This window comes from Hibiscus syriacus, unplaced genomic scaffold (assembly GCF_006381635.1).
Source record: "Hibiscus syriacus cultivar Baekdansim isolate YM2019G1 unplaced genomic scaffold, ASM638163v2 tig00116951_pilon, whole genome shotgun sequence".
Taxonomy (NCBI): Eukaryota; Viridiplantae; Streptophyta; class Magnoliopsida; order Malvales; family Malvaceae; genus Hibiscus; species Hibiscus syriacus.
This window is the reverse complement of record NW_024063482.1, coordinates 4,543,236-4,568,735: the sequence shown is the minus strand read 5'-3', so window position 1 is coordinate 4,568,735 and position 25,500 is coordinate 4,543,236. Positions and strand designations below refer to the sequence as shown.

Below are 25,500 nucleotides of genomic sequence, written 5' to 3'. Positions count from 1 at the left end.
GATAGGCATTATGTGCAAGGAAACACACTTTTTAGCCCAATATTAAGTTTGAAAAAGAATTTTAATCAGAAGGAAAAAAATTACCATATATATGAAAACATTAAAAACAATAGGATTATCAAAATGTAAAAGAGATCGAGCAATTGGGTGGTTCGTTTGGGGGAATGAATGATTTGGTATAATCAACCTACAAAAAAACAAAACCAAAAATCAAGGAAACTGTACTGAAACAACAATACTATGAAAAGAGGCTCTTTAAGAAAATCAGAATTCTCATCATTTCACTTTGGTCTCGAATACCTATGTATAACAATTGGAAAGTAATTATATCTTGGTTCCTTTGAAGATTTTTCTAAGAGCACTAGCATCCAGAGAATTTGTCACAATGAATGCATTTAGCAACTTCCCAAATAGCTTGTTCAACAGCTGGAATCCATGTATCACCATTGACTAATGTTTGCACCACAAACCTAACAACAATTTCCAGAAAGTCGTCAAGAATTACTTAATATGGAAACAAAGATACCTCTGGTTGTACCTTTAGAAAAGAAACTAAAAATGGAGAAACTTTCATAGGAAAAAGCCTCTAGAATCAAAAGAGATCTATGTTCAGACTAAAAACAATTTTAAGTGATTTTTCCAAAGAAAAAAAAGAATCTTCAATACAACTCTTGCGAGCAAATGTTCTTTCACTATAGAAGACCCTAAATTGCATATACCATTAACATAGATATCTAGTGAAAGGAAATCCGAAAAGAATTCAACATTCTGTAGCCAACACCAAATGAATAAGTCAATCTTATATTAACAAATAAAGATTTAATTGTTTAATCCTAGGCATAAGAAGTGTGCTCAAAGTTTTCTGTAACAATTTTCCATCACTCACCATATGAGCACCAATTGGACCAATAGGAGCACGATAAATACACAGTGATGCCTCTCAATTTCACGTCGAGGAGGTAGCACTCCATCCCCAACAAAAGTTGTAACTTGTCCAAAAGAAAATCAAGTTCAAAGGTGACCTTAAAATGTTTAGGAGAATAAAAAAGCACATCATCCTCATTTCTTTCATGTAAAACAAATAAATAAATAACAAGAGTTGCCCAGATCCTGTTGGCTTGATGCAGACGAAGCTCACAAATTTAATGATCGATCTCACGCTACTTTTTTTCATTGTACTTTAATCTATAAAAGGGAAAATGGATCAGTGATGTGAAGATCTTAAAGATTAAATTATTTCTACAAGCGAAGAGAAATAAATCATGAATTACAAGAACTTACTCTACAAAGAAAAACAACAACAAATTAAATTCACATATGTCAAAACTACTATCCATACAAATTGCACGTGCAAAAAATTGTTTGCTTTTTTTAAATGTCAATAATTCAACCTGAGAATGTCCTATAATCTTGGAATGTTAGTATACTAGACCTTTTATTTTCATGATCACTTATCCTCTGAAACCTCTTAACATCTAAACTAACTCCTCTTCACACAAATTGAACACGTAAAAAATGATTTAAATGAAAATTTTGTTAAAAGTATTGTTAAAAATGGTTTTCAAGTTTGGCAACCAACTTTGAAAAATTGGTTTTCAAAGTTTGGTAAATGTTTCTTTGAAAATGGTTTTCAAAGTTTGGTAAATGTTTCTTTGAAAAATAATTTTTCAAAGTTTGGTAGATGTTTGTTGAAAAATGATAATGGGATAATCACAATTAATCCCTAGGCTTTAGGGTATTTACAAGATTAAGTCCTTAAGTTTCAACTATAAATACCCTAGCTCATTTAGCTTCAAAACATCTCAAATCCGAAAAATCATTTCTTTCTCCCAATACTAGAGAGCTTTCTTGTGAGTAGTGAGTGTTTTGTAAACACCTGTAAATTTTCTCTCTTAGTAAAAGATCTGCAGGAGTCGAGAGACGTAAACAAATTGGCTGAACTCCGTTATCAATTTCGGGTATTATTTTTCAGCTTTTATTTCGCATTCTCACTAATCTGGTTATAGGGAAATTACTCGTACTCGGTTTATTTCCTAACAACTGGCATCAGAGCTTTTGGTTGTGAATTTTGTCAATTTTTTTGCGAGGTTACTATTCAATACTATTCACGTGAATAGTGAATTTCGTGAATAGTAAAAATTTTGTCGGCGATACGAGTTTGTCGACAGAAGTGTTCTAATACACGGTGGTTCGCAAGAATTGTCAGAAACGATCCAAACGAAACCAGATTCGAGTGGGAGCGATGGCTGCAGACGAAAGGAAGGTGAAAAATGAAAAGTTCGATGGTGCGAACTTTGGCTTTTGGAAGATGCAGATCGAAGATTTTTTGTACCAGAAAAATCTATATCAACCTCTCTCAGGAAAGCAACCAGAGGGCATGAAGAATGAAGACTGGACTCTTCTCGACAGACAAGCCCTCAGAGTTATCCGACTGACGTTATCCCGCAATGTTGCTTTCAACATAGCAAAGGAAAAGACCACGGCGGGTCTTATGGCAACTCTCTCCAGTATGTATGAGAAGCCATCAGCCTCAAACAAAATGCACTTGATGAGGCGATTATTCAATTTGCGGATGACAGAAGGGGCATCGATGGCACAACACCTAAATGAACTCAACACAATCACAACCCAATTGAGTTCAGTGGAAATTGAATTCGATGATGAAGTTCGAACTTTAATTCTCTTATCATCTCTACCAGACAGATGGAATGCTACTTTTACAGCAGTTAGCAGCTCGTCGGGAAATAGTAAATTGAAATTCGACGATGTTCAGGATCTGGTACTGAGCGAAGAAATTCGACGGAGAGAATCGGGTGAAGCATCAACCTCCTCAGCCTTGCACACGGAGTCCAGAGGGAGAACTTCAGAAAGAAATTCAAATCGTGGCAGATCGAAATCCAGAAAAGGCAAATCAAGAACAGGAAAGAAAGATTTTACATGTTATAATTGTGGCAAGAGAAATTCGACGATGGTCAGGATCTGGTACTGAGCGAAGAAATTCGACGGAGAGAATCGGGTGAAGCATCACCTCCTCAGCCTTGCACACGGAGTCCAGAGGGAGAACTTCAGAAAGAAATTCAAATCGTGGCAGATCGAAATCCAGAAAAGGCAAATCAAGAACAGGAAAGAAAGATTTTACATGTTATAATTGTGGCAAGAAGAGTCACTTTAAAAGAGATTGTCGAGCACTGAAGAAAGATACCGGTGCATCGGAATATGCCAACATGACAGAGGAGACAGGTGATGCCATGATTCTAAGCGTCAACACTCCGATTGAATCATGGATCTTGGATTCAGGAGCATCTTTTCACTCTACCCCATGCCGAGAAATCATGGAGAACTATGTCAATGGTGATTTTGGGAATATTCATCTAACTGATGAAGAAACCTTGAAGATCGTCGGAAAAAGAGACATCCGATTAAAGTTGCCAAACCAGACCACCTGGACGTTGAAAGGAGTGAGACATATTCTTGGCCTCAAAAGAAATTTTGATTTCTGTAGAAAAACTTGATGGAGAATGATATAGCACAACCTTTTCAGGCTGTGAATGGAAGATTACCAAAGGAGCACTCGTCATTACTCATGGTAAGAAGACCGGTACTCTCTATGTAACCTCAAATTTAGAGAATATCATTGCAGTAGCAGATGCTGAGGGAAAATTAAACCTATGGCACTACGAAAATTTGTAGATTTTGGAGGAAAGTTGTCTTTGTTGGTTATGGAGGTGATGAGTTTGGTTACCGGTTTTGGGACTACGAAAATTGAAAGATCATCAGAAGCAGAGATGTCATTTTCAATGAGAATATTATGTACAAAGACATGTCAACTGTAGAATCAAGTAGCTCCAATACCGAAGCTGAAACAAAGGAATTTGCTGAGTTCGAGGAGTTTTCTAGAAATGATGTTCAGATCAATCCTGAAGCAGTTTAAGAAGAACTAGGCACACCAGAACTGAGACGCTCCTCCAGAATTCCTAAACCAACCCAACGGTATTCTCCTTTTTTGCACTACTTATTACTGACTGACAATGGTGAACCAGAGTGCTATGATGAAACAATGCAAGTGGAGGATTCAGTCAAGTGAGAGTCTTCCATGAAAGATGAGATGGACTCGCTTATGTCAAATCAGACGTGGGAATTAGCTGAATTACCACCAGGCAAGAAAGCGCTCCACAACAAGTGGATTTACAGGATCAATGAAGAGCACGATGGGAGCAAACGCTACAAAGCGAGATTGGTTTTCAAAGGTTTTCAAAAAAAAGAAGGTATTGACTACAATGAAATTTTCTCTCCAGTCGTGAAGCTGTCTACAATCAGACTGGTATTGAAAATTGTAGCTGCAGAGAATTTACATCTTTGAGCAGTTAGATGTAAAGACAACTTTCCTTCATGGTGATTTGGAGGAAGAAATCTATATGAGGCAGCCAGAAGGCTTCATAGAGGCAGGCAAGAAAAACCTAGTATGCAGGTTGAAGAAGAGCTTGTATGGTTTAAAACAAGCTCCTAGACAGTGATACAAGAAGTTCGATAGCTTCATGAGTAGCAGTGGTTTTACCAGATGTCAAGCAGATCATTTTTGCTACATCAAGAGGTTTGACAATAGCTTCATTATTTTATTGTTGTACGTTGATGACATGCTCGTTGCAGGATCAGACATGCAAGAGATTATAAACTTGAAGCAAAAATTGTCGAAGCAGTTTGCTATGAAAGATCTGGGCGTTGCAAAGCAGATTCTTGGGATGAGGATTAAGAGAGACACAAAGTCGGAGACTTGATGTTACAGGCTGAGTACATCAACAAAGTACTCTCCAGGTTTAACATGCAAGATGTTAAACCAGTAAGTACACCTTTAGGTATTTATTTTAGACTCTCCAAAGAACAGTCACCAAAGACGGAGGAAGAACGTGCACACATGGTGAAGGTGTCGTATGCCTCAACAATTGGAAGTCTAATGTATGTCATAGTTTGTACCAGACCAGATATTGCTCATGCAGTGGGAGCTATTAGCATGTCTATACTCTAGGAGGTACTGTGAGTTGGGTTTCTCAACTACAGAAGATAGTTGCTCTCTCCACAACTGAATCAGAATATGTCGCTGTTACGGAAGTCAGTAAGGAGATGGTTTGGCTCCAAAGTTTCTTGGAAGAGTTAGGCAATAAACAAGAAAACAATGTCTTGTATTGTGACAGTCAAAGTGCTATCCATCTAACAAAAGAATCTGTCTTTTCATTCCATAACGAAGCACATACAATTGCGATATCATTTTATCCGGTCTCTTCTGGAAGATGAGATTTTGAAACTTGAAAAGATTAGTGGAGCTCAAAATCCGGTAGACATGTTGACAAAGACGGTAACCACGGACAAACTGAAGTTGTGTTCAGCTTCAGTTGGCATGCTAGACTAACAAATGCTGCTGCATTGATCGAGGTGTGAAGACAGATTAAAACCAGTCTTCAAGTGGGAGATTGTTGAAAGTATTATTAAAAATGGTTTTCAAGTTTGGCAACCAACTTTGAAAAATTGGTTTTCAAAGTTTGGTAAATGTTTCTTTGAAAATGGTTTTCAAAGTTTGGTAAATGTTTCTTTGAAAAATAGTTTTTCAAAGTTTGGTAGATGTTTCTTTGAAAAATGATAATGGGATAATCACAATTAATCCCTAGACTTTAGGGTATTTACAAGATTAAGTCCTTAAGTTTCAACTATAAATACCCTAGCTTATTTAGCTTCAAAACCATCCCAAATCCCAAAAATCATTTCTTTCTCCCAATACTAGAGAGCTTTCTTGTGAGTAGTGAGTGTTTTGTAAACACCTGTAAATTTTCTCTCTTTGTAAAAGATCTGCAGCAGTTCGGAAACGTAAACAAATTGGCTGAACTCCGTTATCAATTTCGGGTATTATTTTTCCGCTTTTATTTCGCATTCTCACTAATCTGGTTATAGGGAAATTACTCGTACTCGGTTTATTTCCTAACAAAATTAACAGTAATCACAAGTGCTCGAACATAGAGTTTGAACCAATAATTTATCTTGATAATGTTTGGTAATCTTTTCTTCAAGCAAACATTTATGTTAAGGAAACAAAATTAATGAGGAAAGAGTTTGTTATGAAAACTCAAAATTCAGCTTTTATTCGTATTTAACCGTGACTAAACCAATCGAAATAAACAGTTGTACAATATTTGCCCTCAGTTAAAAAAACTGATAATAAGCCTAGCAACAATGTTAAGGAAATCAAGTAATCACAGGATTAATGGACAACATAAGACCTGTGATTCAACCTGTCTTTTGGAAGAACAATGATGGGGAACAATTAATGTACCAAGCAAAACGCATCCCACAATTCATCTTTTATTCTTCTAACTTCAGATGTTTTTTCCAACAAAGAAGCAACTTGAACTTTCTTCTTTGAAAAGCGTTCGTCCAATTTCTCCTACAAATAATAAAAATTTCCATGGTCAATGAATAAGAGCCAACTTTTACTAGACTAACTAACAAAAGGGGAAAAGATAAAAGAAAACAATAAGCATTCATTATCATGGCTGGTGCAGAAAATGATAGTCTAACCAGCCAATAGAATACGCAAAGTCAACTAAAGCATCCAGGCTGATTTTTCGGCTAACTGCATCTTGGAGGAAAATATTACAAATAACAGAACTGCTCAGTCCACGAGTTATTGCTTCTTGACGGGCAATAGCATTTTCCTTAATCCCAAGGTATGTGATGCTAATGACTACAACCCCAAGTCCCAACCTAAAAAGAAAAAAAAACACTCACCATGAACAGATCATACTCATTCATATCTAGAAATGGGGCTTCGGTCCTATCATGAAGGGCCATCGCACAACATAATGTTGAGAAGAAGCGCTCCCCTCCTAGCTAACAAATCATCAGAATAGTACTGGAGTTCAATATTAATCGATTATGAAAATGTCACTCTTCTAAACCTCTTTAACTTATAGATGATTTGGGAGTAAAAAGTTCCCAAAAAGATAAAAACATTTATTTGAGTTAAACAATAGCCATGAAGCCACATGTAAACAATTTTCTGTAGTCATGACACTGAAAGCCAGAAAAACAAATTCTAAAAGAGTATATGGGACGGGAAATTTAAAAACCCGAAAGTCCTCTTGTATCACGAACAGTGTTGCTTGATGCATCTAGAGGCATTTTAACCTGTTAAACCAAATCGAATCATCAAACCTATTGTAAAATGCTGAGTAGACACCTTACGACTTTTAAAGGGCATTGTAACCATGGAAAATGCACAAGCAGCGAATTGTAAGTACGCCCAAAAGAACAAGTAGAATTTAGCTAGCTGACCTCAATTGAAAGGGTCTATTCGTCATAATTAACATTAATGTGTCTGCTGACACCTTTCTTCTTCAAATGGCCATTAAATCTAACTGTACCCAACAAGAAATAATAAAATAAATAATCATAATGAAAGAAAATTAATAATTGCAAGAAACATGATACATATTGTCATGTCAACTCGCGTCTTAGAAGCGCTGCATTACATTGAAATTTTTTCCTACGCAAATCAAGAACATATTGGTAAGCCTGCAATATAAAAACCAAAGCAGAAGAAACTTCTAGCAACCTCAAAAAAGCCTTGAGGTAAGACACCAATCATTTCTTTCAGAATTCACAATTAGGAGAAATGACATTATAATGAAACAACTATCAAATGCCATATAACTTACAAAACAATCAAAAAAAGGTTCACATCACAATCCAGAATTCCAAATATTAGAAAATATTAGTTGAGATCATAAAATAAAGAACCCTATTAAGGTCTTTCTTAACCTTAATCTCTTTCACGGTTCTTTCTCAAAACCCAGTTGGAACAAGGTTAGTGACCTCATTGTATAATAGAAACCAAATGTTCAACTCAGGGCAAATTGAACTACAGTGGAACTTACAACTAATCTTTCTCGAAAGGCTTTATAAGTATGCAATTCCCTTAAAATTCTATGCTCTTTCTCCAGATACAGCATCCTAAGATCATCAATCGATTTTTAATATCTACAGAAAATCAAAAGTTAACATAAAATCCAACTGCAAATAGATATTGGGGTATTTTCAAAATGAAACATCGAAAATTAACCATCCCATACCGATTTCCCTCGTGCATAAGCCTCTGATTTTTGTACTTCCATCCAAGTCTTCTAAGTGTTGATTTCACTCTCAGGAAAAAATGACAGAAGCCTTTCTCTCACTTCCCTGCACTGTTGTAAAATATAAATTGGGCTACAGTTGGTTAGTATACCTAGAAAGTCATAAATATCAACCTTACGATTCTTTTCTAGTTCCACATATCCAACCTCTAAGTCCTTAATTTGAGGAAGAACCTTTTCTTTTCTGAAACAGAAACTTCAATTTCTGGATTCAAGTTTCCACAGGATAGTTGCAGAAGTGTAACATGGGCTACAATTGGTTAGTATATCTAGAAAGGCATAAATATCAACCTTACGATTCTTTTCTAGAGCCACATATTCTGCCTCTGTCTCCTTCATTTGAGGAAGAACCTTTTCTTTCATAACATTTTCGTACTGGACCCTATTCTGAAACAGAAAATTCAATTTCTGAATTCAAGTTTCCAAACGATAGTTGCAGAAGTAAATGAATTAAAAGTTAATGGAGCAGAAAGTAGACCATTTCTGCATTATTTCTATCTTTCTCTATCTTTGTTAGTTCCTCCTATGCTTTCTGAAAAGCTTCAACCTCCCCCTTTGTTGATTCTATGATACACACAGGGGGTAAACTGAATGCAAGTAAAGCCACATGAAAATTTGAACAAAACATTTAATGTAGTTTACTAAAATAATACCCCCAAAATCTTCGCATGATAACTTAAGAGTTCTGCCATTTTCTTCTGATGCATTAAACCTCTCATTAAGCGTTTCTAGCAACGCCTCCTTCTTGATCAACATTTTAGCATCCTAAAGACGATTCAATGATGAAGATATCATTAGAAAAAGGTTATAACTTACTAGAATATAAGTATAAAAGCTAGGTTTGTAAGCCAAATTAGTCATGAAACAATCTGAAATTTCTTGAAGAAGTTCATTAGTAATTGACTCAGGCAACACACTGGCATCGACAACATGTGACTTCTGCAAATCCTCCAGTTTCATTCTCTTAACCATGAAATCACGCTCCACATCCAAACGTCTTTTCTGCATAACACAAGTGAAGCATTGATCATAGGGCATAATGGCATATATAAACCCGAAAAGAGATACAAAGAGAATGATTAAAAGATATGCTTAGGAAAGATGAAGGGAATTCTTGTCATCGATAATTATTACACCCACGAGCTTGCACAAGGCAATTAAGGCACGCAGAGCCAGTGACAATGACACAATTTTACTTTTAAAGATAGACATTATGTGCAAGGAAACATACTTTTTAGACTAGTATTAAGCTTGAAAAAGAATTTTAAACAGAAGGAAAAAAATTACCACATCTATGAAAACATTGAAAACAGTAGGATTATCAAAATGTAAAAGAGATTGAGCAGTTGGGTGGTTCTTCTAGGGGAGTGAATGATCTGGTATAACCAACCTACAAAAAAGAAGAACCAAATATCAAGGAGACTGTACTGAAACATCAATACTATGAAAAGAGGATTTTTAAGAAAATTAGAATTCTCATCCTTTCACCTTGGTCTCGAAAACCTATGTATAATACTCGAAAAGTAATTATATATTGGCTCCTTTGCACATTTTTCTAAGAGCGCTAGCATCCTGAGAATTTATCACAATGAATGCATTTAGCAACTTCCCAATAGCTTGTTCAACAGCAGGAACCCATGTATCACCATTGAGTAATGTCTACAGCACAATAACCACGAAACTAATAACAATTGCCAGAGTCATCAAGAATTATTTAATATGGAACAATGATACCTACGGTTGTACCTATAGAAAAACTAAAAATGGAGAAACTTTCATAGGAAAAGGTCTCTAGAATTAGAAGAGATCTATGTTCAGACTAAAAACAATTTTTAAGTGATTTTTCCTAAAAAAAAAATCTTCAATACATCTCCTGCAAACAAATGTTCTTTCACTATAAAAGTCCCTAAATTGCCTATACTATTAACTAAGATATCTAGTGAAAGGATCTGAAAAGCATTTAGCATTCTGTAGCCGACACCAAATGAATAAGCCGATCTTATATTAACAAATAAACATTTAGTTGTTTAATCCCATGCATAAGAAGTGTGCTCAAAGTTTTCTGTAGCAATTTTCCATCACTCACCACATGAGCACCAATTGGACCAATAGAAGGCATGATAAATGCACGGTGATGCCTCCCAATTTCACATCGAAGACGTAGCACTCCATCCCCACCAAAAGCTATAACCTGTCCAAGAAAAGAAAATCAAGTTCAAAGTTGACCTTAAAATGTTTGGGGGAACAAAAAAGCACATCATCCTCATTTCTTTCACGTAAAACAAAAAAATTAATAACAATAGTTGCCCAGATCCTGTTGGCTTGATGCAGACGGAGCTCACAAATTTGATGATCGATCTCACGCTGCTTTATTTCATTGCACTTAATCTATAAAAGGGAAAATGGATCGGTGATGTGAAGATCTTCAAGATTAAATTATTTCTATAAGCTAAGAGAAATAAATCCTGAAATTACAAGAACTTACTCTGCAAAGAAAACCAGTAACAAAGTCAATTTACATATGTCAAAACTACTATACATACAAATTGCACAAGCAAAAAATTGTTTTTTTTAAATGTCAATAATTTAACCTGAGAATGTCCCATAATCTTGGAATGTTAGAATGCTGGACCTTTTATTTCCATGATCACTTATCCTCTAAAATCTCTTAACATCTAAACTAACTTCTCTTCACACAAATTGAACACGTAAAAAAGGATTTAAAAGGAAAATTAACAGCAGTCACAAGTGCTCGAATATAGAGTTTGAACCGATAATTTATCTTAAGAATGTTTGGTAAACTTTACTTGGCATGTTATAATGCTTTACCTTTCAATTTTCCAATATCACTTATCCCCTGAAACCTTTACCATCTAGATTCTAAACTAAATCCTCACCACAGAAAATGAACAAGTAAATTTTTTTTTTAAAAAAAAAAGATCACTGCAGTGAGAAAGGAACTAGACCCTTTCATTTTCCATGATCATTTATCTTCTAAACGTTTGCCACCTAAAGACACCATAGAAGGTTATGTTTTGCAGATATGTAGGATTACATTAAAAAAACTCACAATTCAATACCAAAGAGTTAAAATGGAAAAGCAAATTCAAATTCATATAAATTTTAATAATTTCTAAACTTCCCCATATGTCTTCATTAATCTTCTTCATTGCATCCATTTCTGTTGGGAGATGTTCTGATAAAGTATTTTCCTTATCCTTCAAAATGAAAGGTAAAAATATTTTAAGGGTTAAAGAGATCTAGAATAACTAATTGGTAACAGGGGCATAATAAGCAAGGAAATGAAAAGGTGAATAACCTAGAAGTATTGTTTTGACACTATCAACAACATATTCAAGTAGTTTTATCTGTTCCTCTATTTCTGATTCCTCGGCCTGCGGAGCAACAAAAGAAAAAGCATGAATCCTACATTCCTCCAAAGTATACCAAAATTAAACAAACCATTCACCTGCCACTTTATATTAATAGATCAAACTAATTGTCTAACAACTAGATAAGGAATAATAAACAAAATAAGGATCCAAAATACAAAAGCTACATAGTAGAGCTATTATCAGCTGGATGGAGAAGGTTAGTCTACAATACAGCACAGACCATCCCAGTTTAACAGTTCTCTAAATTAGTACAGCAAAAGGCAAAGTTTCTAAAACAAAACATCTTTCATACTTACAATTGTTGAATATAAGAACAGAAGATTGGAAAGCATTAATCACAAAACTTTTTATATTGCTACCAATGAAAAAGGTTAACATGAAATAGAGATAAATTTTCAAAAACATTGTATCATATGGAGGAAAATAGCTTCCGTATTTCTATATTGCATGACTAAGCCCTACTAGTGTGTACTCTTTTAAAGATTGTAAACAAGATCTTATTTTTCCATGTTTTTATATGCATAAAAATATCCATATTTCTAATTGAACTCAGAATACAAATATTCTTCACAGAATATCAAATTAAAACATGCACACAATACATGAATATTACGAGAATAAGCATACCTTACATATATGTTATTTGAAAATGAATGGTACCTCATCAGTCATCAAAAAGAAAATACTAACAAATCACGTTGAAGAAAAAAATCATGAAAGACCTGTGTATTTCTAATATGATTCTCCTGAATATCATGGACTTTTTCTTCAAGCATCCTAACATCATTCAACATCTTGTCTATTTTCTGAGTGCCACAGCGATGCTCTGCTTCAAGCTCAACCTTCCCATTTCTTGCCTATAATGAACAATAGATGAAAATTCAGAAATTAAAAACAAACAAACAAACAAAAACTTGAACGTAAAATTATAAATATTTTGGTCAGACCAATGATCACGCAGCATATGTGTAGATGCTTAATTTGTCTGGGTAGTTAAGAAACCAGAAAAGAGAGGGAACGGTTTGTAGAGAGTGGGGGTATTTTGAGTTATCAAAAAACTGTAAATGGAGGGGGAGGTCAGTTTTTTTTTAACTACTGGAAACCATCAGTTTTTAAGGGGAGACTAATCACCAGAAACAGAGGGGGGGAGGAAAAGATCAGACAGCAAAAAAAACGAGCAGGAGATTACAGAGATAACGAAAAGGAAAGAGGGGAATTTGTAAAAGTTTATGGTTCAACATTTGAAAAGCAATAAAAAGAAACATTTTTTTTTCTCTCCTGATTTTCATTCTCACAATCGCAAGGATATCAATCATTCACAAAAGGGCAGTAGCATTCTTTCAAGCAAAAACAACAAAAAAAAAACATCAAGCATTAATAAGGAGGTATTTCATCTTATTTTGTTTATTTTTACTAACTATTCGTATATGTGGTATTTATTTAGGAAGAAAATAAGGGTAAGGAAGATAGAAATAGACAGTTAGATTTACCTCAGGTTCTGTTTTGATTGATTGTCGATGTCGTTGCTGCATCGAGGTTGGGTCTCTGTCCCATTTGGTTCGTTTTTTTCTTTGGTGTTTAGGGGGCGAAGCTCTCGGGTTTGTAGTCTGAGATTGGTTTAACACCGAGTCATGTTAGTTTCATACGTTTTGAAATTTTGTTTAGACTAGAAGCAAAATCAGAAGAAAAGTTAAAGAAAGGTTCAACTTAGCTTATCTCGCCGGTTGGTCCTCGTCGGAGTCCATAGGTGGTGTTGGTTGTTCGTTTGGTTGAGGGCTCGAGAGGTCTAGGCTCATTAGGTCGATTCGGGTGCTTCATCGCTGGTGACCACCACGGTAGTGGTCGGAAAAGGGAATCGTGCCTGGGTTATCACAGAGGGTCGAGAGAAGAGGCGAGAGGGAGAGTGGAGAAGATGAGAGGGTATTACGGCTGGGAATGAAGCAATTAATTTAGGGTTCAGTTTTCACCCTATTTTATATATATGAATTCATTGAAACGGTAGTGTATAGGGCATACATTACGTGTGGTTTATCTGTGGGATGATCATTCAATATTCCAATATTATGCATTTTGTCCATAACCACCGCGTTTCTGATTTTTGTTGTTTGCACTATTTTATTCGGTTGTATACTTATGCATTTAATTCTCGTCCTAAAGTGTTATTGTACTTAGTCTTGCTTTAGATATTAGACCTTTTAATTCTTACATGTTGGATTTTAGTCCTTTGGTTGTTAATCGAATTTTGCATTTTGTGTTTCTAGCCTATTACTTTGAAAGTTTATGCTTTGATCCCTTGCGAATTGTTATTTTATGGTCCCGATGTTTGTAATATTTTGTACGTAAATTCATTGATGCATGTTTAAGACACAAATGCGTGTAAATAAACATATATATATATTCAATAATTAGGTTAAGTTTGAATTAATACTTGAGTTTTTGTATGCTTAGACTTCATATATTTAATTTAGGTAAGATAGTATAATTTAATTTAAGTTCCATTTTATTCATTTGCGTACATGTAGGACTAGTCATTTTATCTGATTGAATGTTGTATGATTTTTTAATTATAATATTTGTTTAATAATTTTTGGCATGACATACTTTTTGTATAACTTGTATGATATCTCATGTGCATAACTCGGCCATACGACATAATTGGATTAAGGGTAATATTTTTAATTTAAATTGTTGAAGTGTGCAGTCATAACTGATTTGAGGTCCGCTTTAATGATTTTAAAATAAAAGTGTATCCCGAAAGTGAAACAAAAAAATTGATTTGTCACCTAAAATTTGGGAACGAGAGAAAAGAAATGTTCGTTTATTAAATATATCGAGAAAAGGTTTGTTAACTTTTAAGATCTGGTCTCGATTTGTAAATAATCGAACATTCTTTATCTTTCTAAAATGACTCGGTAATTTAATTTAATTTATTTGAGTGCTTTTGAATGTTTTTTTAATTTTACATCATTGTTTATTGGATCAAAAATCAAAATAAATCCGAATTTGTAAAGTTCATTGCAAAGACGTAATAATCGATTAGGTACCGATTTAGGGCGTTGTGGGGTGCTAATCCTTCCCCACACGTAATCGACTCCCGAACTCATTTTTTGGTAACGCAGACCTCAATTTGTTGTTTTAATTAAAATTAATTTTTACTTAAAATGACGAAACATTTTTGGTGCCCAATCACCCCTAATCAAAGATTGGTGGCGACTCTTGAACTATATTTTTCGATCGTAAAGGAAATCTGAATTTTTTCGAAACGAGAGGTTTTCAAATCACATTGTTTTTAAATTAAAACAATTGAAAGAGGTAAATTAAAAATTAATGTGGCTTTTAAATCTCACCTTTTTTCACCTATTAAGGAAAATCGTTTCGACAGCTTGGCGACTCTGCTGGGGACTTTTTTTAGAGAGTCAAGCCGATAGTCGATTAATTAATTGTCTTTGCAATTGAAATTACAAATTCGTTTTAATTTGATTTTTGATCCCTTGTTTGGTTTTAATAAGTTTTGTTTGTATTTTGATTCTTTAATTTAATTTGATTGACAATTAAATAGTTGATCTGTTTGCTAATGATTTCAGAATAATTGTGTGTTTTGGGAATTGATTTGAGTGTTTTATTGTTGTTTTTTCGCTTTTCCTCACACACTGCACAGCTGCATTGTCATAACATGAGCTAAACCCCGCTCCGTCCTATTTAAGTAGGAGTGAGAGACTATGCCCGTGTGGTTTTCACCTCCACATGGGATAGTGGATCGCTCCTGGAGCTCACGCCTTATGGTCCTCGTGATGGTAATCACCTCCGCATGGACATAAGGAGGTGTGTTCCCTCGAAATTGAACTCGATCCCCTAAAGCCTGTGATGGGCCAGGATTGAGGGTTCGGCAGCCCAATGGGGCACCAGCAAGGACAATTCGAGAACCTATTACTTAGAACCTAACCGGCATATAGTGAACATAGATCCCGAACTTAGGTTGAACCAAACCCGAACCTTAAGAATCCCGTGAGGAGGGTACACAAGGAAAAGTTTTTTTGAGTCATTTATTTCGTTTTTTCGAATAAATGCATGCGAACTAGATATCATGCAGTTAGGTTTATTTTTGAATAAGCATGCGAATTAGATATCATGCGGTTAGGATTTCTTTTTTATGGATAACAAAGCATGGGGGTAGATATCATGTTGGGTAGGATCTGATAAAGCATGATTGGGTAGCTAGCATGTGGGTAGGATTCTTGAATAAATTATTATCCCGACTTAATTGCTTTATGTTTACTAACGATCTTTTGTTGTTTTTGCCTTGTTCTTTTTGTTTGCATTGCATTGTCCATACATGGTGTTGATTTGGGGTCGATGTCCATATAGAAGGCCAGTAATATGGAACGAACGGTTCGGAAAGAGGTTGAGGACAATGCAGATGTTCTGAGGTGGTCGGAACAGTCCCAGTTGACCAATGGAGACAGCGTGATGCTGGATATGTGTCAGAGTTATTTGGTTACACCCACATCAACGTACGTCAGAATGATCTGAGTGAGCTAAGAGATATGGGGAAGATGGGAAGCAACCGATAAGGAGATGTTTTATCAGTTGTACGGCGATATTCCTTGTCTTCTGGATGTTCCTATTGACCGAAATCTGTTTAGAGCATTGGCGCAATTCTGGAACTCGGCTTATAGCTGTTTCACATTTGGTAGAGTGGATCTAACACCAACGATAGAGGAGTATCAAGCTTGGTCCGTTGTCCGAGGTCCCAAATGGATAGAATATATACCAAGCTGCCAGTCACTCCTTCATTTAAGAAGAAATTACTATTGATGACTGGAATGAGTGAAGATTGGGTAGTCAGAAACATTAAGAAGAAGGGATTAGTGAGTGCATCTCTTGGGCTGCTCTGAAAGAAGTAATTGCTCATCACCCTGATAAGAGAAAGAAGCTTGACTGTTTGCTTTAGGGATTTATGGGCTTGTTATTTTTCCAAAAGTGCTAGGATATGTAGACGTATCAGTTGTTGACCTGTTTGAAAGATTAGACAAGCGCGTGGATCCTGTTCCAGCTATTCTAGCTGAGACGTTCCGGTCTTTGAGTTCTGTAGGCGCGAGGGAGAAGGACGCTTTATAGGATGTGCGCCTTTGCTGCTAGTGTGGATTCTGAGTCATTTCAAACATGTTGAAAGAGCACCAGGACGAGTATTTCTAGACGGTTCTCACCTTTGAAGGATTTCTTGCTAAAGAGTGGCCTGGGGGTTTACTGAAGAAAAATAGATGGTCATCTTCAAGGATATCAGAGATGGAGATATTTGTGGCGAGCTTCGTGGAATACCTCTTCGGATATACTTTACGATGTGGAGAGCGAGATTGGGTTCCTTTGCCAGGTATATGGGGTTCTGTTGGGTATGCACCGCTACTAGTTTCTAGACAGTATGGGTCAAGGCAGTTCATTCCAGCCACATGGGACTTGGTAGGGTCGGATTTTGCATTCAAAGGAGATCAATATAAGGGTAAAGTTAAAGGGGTTGCTGAGGCCTGGAAGCAAACTCGTCGTGTGAATTTGTTTACCTATGATCTCGAGTTGTCTCAACAGTACGAGCAGTGGAGAAGCGGTCGAGTAAATGACAATATTCCGATGGTGAATCCAGAAAATATTCAGCCGGTGGAGATCTCGAGTTGTCTCAACAGTACGAGCAGTGGAGAAGCGGTCGAGTACATGACAATATTCCGATGGGTGAATCCAGAAAATATCAGCCGGTGGAGGAACAGTTGAGAGTGGTGCCATCTCCATTAGAGTTAGCCAAGCGCGATTTCGAAGCAGAACGGAGACAATGGAATGACTTTGCAGAAATTGGAAGATAAAGTGTATCAAAAGGGATTGGAGATTGACATTCAGAAGAGTAGAGCATATCGAATTGAAAAAGTAGAGAAGCAACTTCGGCTAGACTTGACGATCTTCGGTCAACTTATCAGCGAATGGTAAAAGCTCAAGTAGGTTCTAGCTCGAGTAAGTCTGTCGAATTAAGGCAAGAGGTGGCGAGCCTCAAAAGAGTAGCGGAGAGAGTCAAGAAGAGATCAAGCAAAGCAGGCACCAAGTTAAGATTTTATCGAAGGAAAATGATTTTTAGAACAGCGGTTACAAGAGAGTCAAGCCCAGAATGAGAGTTGAAGGGGAAAATTTCAAGTTAGAGACTGCATTACGACGATACCGAAGCGGGGAAGGTAGCTCGAGCCAGGGAGAGGTTGAAAGTCTGAAAAGACAAGTGAGTGAGCTTGAAGCCATGGTTCAAGAGTTTCAGAGGCAAGCAAGTGAGCTATCGATAGTTCCTATGAGGGGATATACAGTGGCGTTTCGGTGGGAGCGAGCTCAGGCGAGAGTTAAGCAAATAGAGGACTTATTGCTTGTTACCTAGACCACGCGCGGGGGATAGCTCAATATTTAGTCATTCTATCTGAGGAAGCTGCTGATGTGACTGAAGAATGGATCTGAGGTGAACAAAACCAGAAGATTGTAGAGTTACTAGCCATGTACAGCAAATAGGAGAGATGGTGCAGATTTATTTGTGATATGTTTCAACTTTGTAATTGAATGTCGTTCTAATATAAAGAGTTGTTCTAAGGAGTCGTTCCGGGATCAACCCTGCATTTGCATATGCATTTTTAATGCATTAATTTTTGCATCGCATTTTATTCATTCATAATCATATGTTTTATTCATTAATAAATATCAGCGATAACAAAATGACCCTGTGACAGAGTAATACTGGAAAATCCCAAGTATATCTACAAAACCAGGAAGAAAGTTATGGAAGACAAACTTGCCCAATTGAGAAGGCTCAGTCGGAGTTACAAGATAATATCAAGAAAATGCAAGAAGATATGATGAATGCCCAAAAGGAGATGTTTGCCAAGTTTGCGAGTATGTTGGATGGAAGAAATCCAGAACATGGGAAAAGCCCTATGCAGAAGGTGTAGCTGAAGACCCACTTCATCATCCAGGGTTAACCCCAAAACAATCTCAGAATGTTCAAGTGACCTCTGTTCATGTCGGGAAGGTGCACATTAATCCGGTCGGTGCTTCTGTTAACGTACAGCCTGGATTAGTTCGTATCAGGAAGAACATCAATATCATCAAGTTCCGGACCTTGATGAAGAAGCCAAGAAGGACCAAAACAATCTGTTGGAAGAGAAATGGAAGCAGTTAGAAAGAGAGGTCAGAGCCATGAGGAAGATACCAGTGTCTATGGATTCGACGCAAAGGAGTTAAGTTAGTTCCTGATCTGGTCTTGCCTCCAAAGTTTAAAGTTCCTGACTTTGAAAAGTTTGATGGTACCAGGTGCCCCTCTGCACATATCACATGTTTTGTAGGAAGATGACCGGATACATAGGGGACGATCAATTGTTGATACACTGCTTTCAGGAAAGCTTAACTGGCTCGGCAATCCGATGGTATAACCAGCTGAGTAGAGCAATATTAAATCGTGGAAAGACTTGGCTAAGTCCTTTCTTGAGCAATACAAACATGTGAAGGATGTTAGGCCCAACAGGATGATGTTGCAAGGAATGGAAAAGAAGTCTAACGAGAGTTTTAGACAATATGCTCAAAGATGGAGAGATATAGCAGTGCAAGTCCACCCGCATTGGAAGAGGAAGAAACAAATATGCTTTTTGTCAATACCTTAAAGGCTCCTTTTTTCTCGCATATATCGGTAATCCTTATCGAAGTTTTGCTGATGTAGTTACGACGGGAGAAATGATTGAAATGGCTGTTAAGAGTGGGAAGCTCGAGGGAGGAGAGTCTAGTAAGAGACCACCAACGAGGAAAAAAGAAAACGAAGTCAGTAATGTGAGGCAGTACAATTCTAATAACATTACTGTTTCCCGTCCTCAAGGAGCAGGGTCATCAACACAAAATGACAATAGACAAGGGGCAAGGGACCAGAGGAGAGAGAGGCATCAATTTGATCCAATTCGATGACTTATAAGGAATTGTTTCAGATTTTGTATGACGGCATGTGGTTTCGCCGTATCACGTGACTCCAATGCAACCTCCTTTTCCCAAATGGTATGATGCTAGTGCTCAGTGTGAGTACCATGCAGGGAACCCTGGGCATTCCATTGAGAATTGTACTGCTTTTAAGAAGGTTGTCCAAGCTTTGAGAATGAGGAATGTCATCAAAAAAATGTTAGTGAGGTGGTATCACCCATGAGTTGGGTGTGTGCCAGATGGTCAGGTAGGATTGTTGAAGCCCAGTTTGATAGGTGAAACAGTTTAACAGTGGAGAGGTGTGTCAGTATCATAACAGTGAAGGACACAGTATTCAGCAATGTCCTGATTTCCTATCTTTGGTACAAGGACATGATGGACAGTAAAGAAATTGATTCTTTAGAGAGATTGCTGAAAAAGAGGAAGCGGAAGTTTGCGCTTCAGAATGATCGTCTAAAGGGGTATACAATGTCAGTTGTCCCCTAATTATTACTCCCAAAAATCGAGTTGCTGAGAAGGTAGCCCCGAAAGTGGTTATTACACCTCCATCTCCATTCCCATATCGGGATAATAAACAAGTGCCTTGGAGATATGATTGCCAGATGGGAGATGTAACAAAAGAGAATGAGGAAATAGATGAGGTGGGATGCTTTACTAGAAGTGGTAGGTGTTATTCTCTTAATCCACCTAAACTAGAAGTGGTAGGTGTTATTCTCTTAATCACCTAAAGAGTCTGAGAAGAAGGTTGTGTGATAAGGGGAAAAAAGTTGATGTGCAGATAGAAGAGGATAAGCCTGTTATCAATGAACCAGTAACCGAGACTGAAGCGGTAGAATTTTTGAAGTTTCTGAAACACAGTGAATACAGTGTTGTGGAACAGTTACACAAGTTGCCTGCCCGTATTTCTGTTTTATCATTACTTTTGAGTTCAGAGGCCCATAGGAATGCTCTGTTAAAGGTTTTGAACCAGACTTTTGTTCCGAAGAGTTGCCCATTGAAAAGTTGGATCGTTTAGTTTCCAATGTACAAGCTGATAATTTTTATCTTTTCTGAGGATGAAATCCCTTCTGGGATGATGGGTAGTCAGAAGGCTTTGCACATACGGTTAAATGTAAAGGGCATGTGTTGTCCCGGTCTTGGTTGATAATGGTTCAGCTTTGAATGTGATGCCCTTAGTGACTCTAAAGAAGCTTCCATTAGATAGTACACTTATGAGAACCTGTCAAAGTGTTGTTCGAGCTTTCGATGGGACTAAAAGAGAAGTGTTGGGCAAGATTGATGTTCCTGAATATTGGTCCAGCAACTTATGAAGTAGAGTTTCTCGTAATGGACATTGCCTACGTACAATTGTTTGTTGGGAAGGCCTTGGATTCATCAGGCCGGTGCAGTTCCGTCCACATTACACCAGAGGCTGAAATTTGTGATTGATGGAAGGTTGGTATGTATTCATGCTGAAGAGGACATTATTGCTTCTGTTTCTTCTACTGCTCCGTATATGAAGTGATGAGCAAGCCGTCGAGTGTTCTTTCAGATCGTTGGAGTTTGTCAATGCTACGTTTGTGGCCGAAGGCAAGAAGATACCAAAGCCTCGATTGTCAAACTACCAAGATGGGGCTTAAATTGACTCTTGGAAGAGGAGCAAAAGTTGGAAAGGGTTTAGGCCGACAGTTGCAAGGACCGGTGAATCCATATGCCCTATTACTAAAAAAGATTTTGGTTTGGGATATCAGCCAACTTCGAGGGATAAGATGAGGGGAATTAAGAAGGGCCAAGAAATCAGAAAAGCCAGATTGGCTGGTGAAGACCTTAGCTGGGAACCCATGACCTTCCCGCCGTTGGGTAGTATTTTCATGTCTGGGGGACATATGTTTCAAGGGGATTCAAGGAACACCGAGGTGATAGTTGAGGAGCCTTGGGAGATTTAGGCATTAACGTTATAATGATGATGAATTTGAGGAAATGAGAGTTATGGGCATTTATCCTGCACCACCGGGCTTCGTGTTGAACAATTGGACCGCAGAAGAACTGCCTGTAGTTTACAAATCTGTTACAGAGTAATGCACTATAACTTTCTCCCTGTTGTTCATACCCTGGGGCAATAGGTGATTTATGTAAAGGGTTAAGCTGTTTGTTTTTTTCTTGCTTTCAATAAAAGATGCATTCTGTTAGTTCCAAATGACAAACATTTTCCCATTCATTTCATCATTCATTCTTTGTTGTATATATGTATGTATTTATTTCTTTCTATTTATTTATATGGGAAAAGATCCTCCCATATGTATATGTATATATATCTTCTCTTTCATTATTTTTTCAGGAGCTCAGATATCAATAATATGAATGCCAATGACTCTGACCCGGATTGATTTCAAGAAGCCTATATGTCAAGGGGAAATCGAAGATTGTGATGATGATGAGAGATGTGAACTACCTTCTGAATTGCTGAAAATGGTGGAGAATGAATAAGCAGATTCTGCCTCATAAAGAGTCTACTGAGATTTTGAATTTGGGGACAGATGAGATAAGAGAGAATAAAGATTGGTATCACTCTGTCAGTTGGAGGTCGACAAGATTTGATAGAATTGCTTCAAGAATACAAGAATGTGTTTGCTTGGTCTACGAAGATATGTCGGGTTAGATACAGAGTTGGTTGTTCACAAAACTGCCAATAAAGCCTGAATGTAAACCGGTACAGCAAAAACTGAGAAGAATGAGACCTGAGATGCTGCTCAAGATTAAAGAGGAAGTGAAGAAACAATTTGATGCCGGGTTTCTTAAAGTGGCCAAATATCCTGAATGGGTAGCTAATATTGTCCCAGTACCGAAGAAGGATGGGAAAGTTCGAATGTGTGTTGACTACAGGGATCTCAACCGAGCTAGTCCAAAAGATAATTTTCCTTTGCCACATATAGACACTCTAGTGGATAATACTGCTGGAAATTCTTTGTTCTCTTTTATGGATGGTTTTTCTGGCTATAATCAAATTAAGATGAACCCTGATGATATGGAAAAAATGACATTTGTTACCATGTGGGGAACGTTTTGCTATAAAGTAATGCCGTTTGGACTGAAGAATGCAGGGGCAACATATCAAAGGGCCATGGTGACGTTATTTCACGACATGATGCATAAAGAGATAGAAGTTTATGTCGATGATATGATAGTCAAAGCTAAGACAGAGGAAGAACATATCGGGAATTTGAGAAAGCTTTTTAAAAGACTAAGAAGATGCCAGTTAAAACTCAACCCAAATAAATGTACTTTTGGGGTGACATCTGGAAAGTTGTTGGGTTTCGTAGTAAGCCGAAAAGGAATTGAAATAGACCCAGATAAAGTAAAAGCTATTCAAGACTTGCCAGCCCCACACAAAAAGAAGTCAGAGGATTTTTGGGGAGATTGAATTATATAGCTCGGTTTATTTCACAGCTGACGGAAAAGTGTGATCCCATATTCCGCCTTCTTCGCAAGAATAACTCAGGAGAATGGAGTGAGGACTGTCAAAGAGCTTTTGAAGCAGTGAAAATATATTTGTCGAGCACTCCAATTTTAGCGCCACCCATCTCAGGCAAACCCTTGATTCTTTATTTGTCAGTTTATGAAAATTCAATGGGGTGTGTGCTGGGGCAACGTGACCAAACTGAGAAGAAAGAAAGGGCTATCTATTATCTCAGCAAGAAGTTCACTGAATGTGAGACAAGATACTCACCCATTGAAAAGTTGTGTTGCGCTTTAGTATGGGCTACCCGAAGGCTTAGGCAATATATGTTGTATCATACTACTTGGCTTATATCCAAGCTTGATCCCTTGAAATATCTAATGGGTGTGCCTGCATTATCTGGAAGATTAGCTCGTTGGCAGATCTTATTGTCCAAATTTGACATCCAGTATGTAAACCAGACGGCAGTTAAAGGAAGTGCTATAGCGGAATTCATTGCAAGCAGGGCTTCAGAAGAATATGAGTCGTTGAGCTTTGATTTCCCGGATGAAGATTTAATGGCTATTTCGGTAGAAGAAGCAGTTGTATCCACTAGCAAATATTGGAAATTGAACTTCGATGGTGCTTCAAATGCCATGGGACATGGAATCGGGGCAATTTTGGTCTCACCAGAGGGAGAGCATTATCCTTTCACCAGTCGGCTTAATTTTGATTGTACTAACAATATGGCTGAGTATGAAGCTTGTGTTCTGGGTCTTAGAGCTGCTGTTGAACGCAAAGTAAAAATGCTCAAGGTGTATGGAGATTCAGCTTTGGTAATATACCAGCTCAGAGGAGAATGGGAGACAAAAGATCCCAAGCTTGTAGAATACCGTAAATTGGTTATGGAGCTTGTTGAAGAATTTGAAGAAGTAACTTTCAATTACTCCCCAGAGAAGAAAATCAAATGGCAGATGCTTTAGCCACACTGGCAGCAGCGTTTAAGATGAACGAGCATTCAAATATGATGCCCATTGAAATGAAGGCTTATGAGTATCCAGCCCATTGTTTTAATATTGAAGAAGAAGAAGATGGAAACCCCTGGTATTATGATATCTTGCAATATATAAGGTATCAGAGTTATCCAGAACAGGCTACTGAGAATGATAAGAGAACCATTAGAAGAATGGCATCAGGGTATGTGCTTGATGGTGAGGCTCTATACAAGAAAAGTCTGGATCAGGTCTTGTTAAGATGTGTGGACGCAAAAGAAGCCAAATTGATTCTTGAAGAAGTGCATGAGGGAATATGTGGTACCCATGCTAATGGGCATGTTATGGCTAGGCAGATTATGAGATTTGGGTATTATTGGTCAACTATGGAAACAGACTGTATCAATTATGCTCGAAAATGTCACAAATGTCAGATTTATGGAGATATGATACATACTCCTCCTCATCCGTTGCATGTAATGACAGCTCCGTGGCCATTCTCAATGTGGGGCATGGATGTTATTGGACAAATTTCACCCAAGGCTTCAAATGGTCATCGCTTCATTCTGGTATCCATAGATTACTTTACCAAGTGGGTAGAAGCAGCTTCTTACGCAAATGTTACCCAGTCTACAATATGCAATTTTTGAAGAAGGAGATCATTTGTAGATATGGTTTGCCCGAGAGGATTATCTCCGAATGCGTTGAATTTAAATAATAAGATGATGGACTCGGTCTGTAAACAGTTCAAAAAAAGCATCATAATTCCACCACTTATCGCCCAAAGATGAATGGGGCAGTAGAGGCGGCCATAAGAACATCAAAAGGCTCATAGAGAAAATGACTGAGACCTATAAGGATTGGCATGAGAAGTTGCCCTTTGCTCTGTTTGCTTATCGAACTTCAGTACGGACTTCAACTGGGGCAACTCCGTTTTCTTTGGTTTATGGGATGGAAGTTGTCTTACCTATTGAGGTGGAAATTCCCTCACTTCGGATTTTGTCAGAGGTAAAGCTTGATGAGGCAGAATGGGTCCAAGTTAGGTATGACCATTTGAATTTGATTGAAGAAAAGAGATTGAAAGCTATTTGTCATGGTCAGATGTACCAAAAACGTATGATACGGGCACATGGTAAGAAAGTTCGCCTTCGAGAATTCCATGAGGGAGATTGGTGCTTAAAAGGATTTTGCCTATTCAGAAGGATTTCAGAGGAAAATGTATGCCCAATTGGGAAGGACCTTATGTTGTCAAGAAGGCCTTTTCTGGGGGAGCTTTAGTCCTAACTGAAATGGACGGATCAGAATTACCATATCCAGTGAATTCCGATGTTGTTAAGAGATATTTTGCTTGAAGAAGAAATAAAAGAGAAAAAAATGAGAAAATAAGAAAAAGATAAATTAGTCCTAACTGAAATGGACGGATCAGAATTACCATATCCAGTGAATTCCGATGTTGTTAAGAGATATTTGCTTGAAGAAGAAATAAAAGAGAAAAAAATGAGAAAATAAGAAAAAAGATAAATGATGGAAAAAAAGAAAGAAAAAGA

General features: G+C 37.3%; 1 pseudogene; it reads right to left on the bottom strand.

Annotated features, from left to right (window-relative positions):
* Positions 1 to 361: 361 nt before the first annotated feature.
* LOC120189034 overlaps positions 362 to 25,500 on the bottom strand; it is a 29,839-nt pseudogene continuing 4,700 nt past the window's right edge.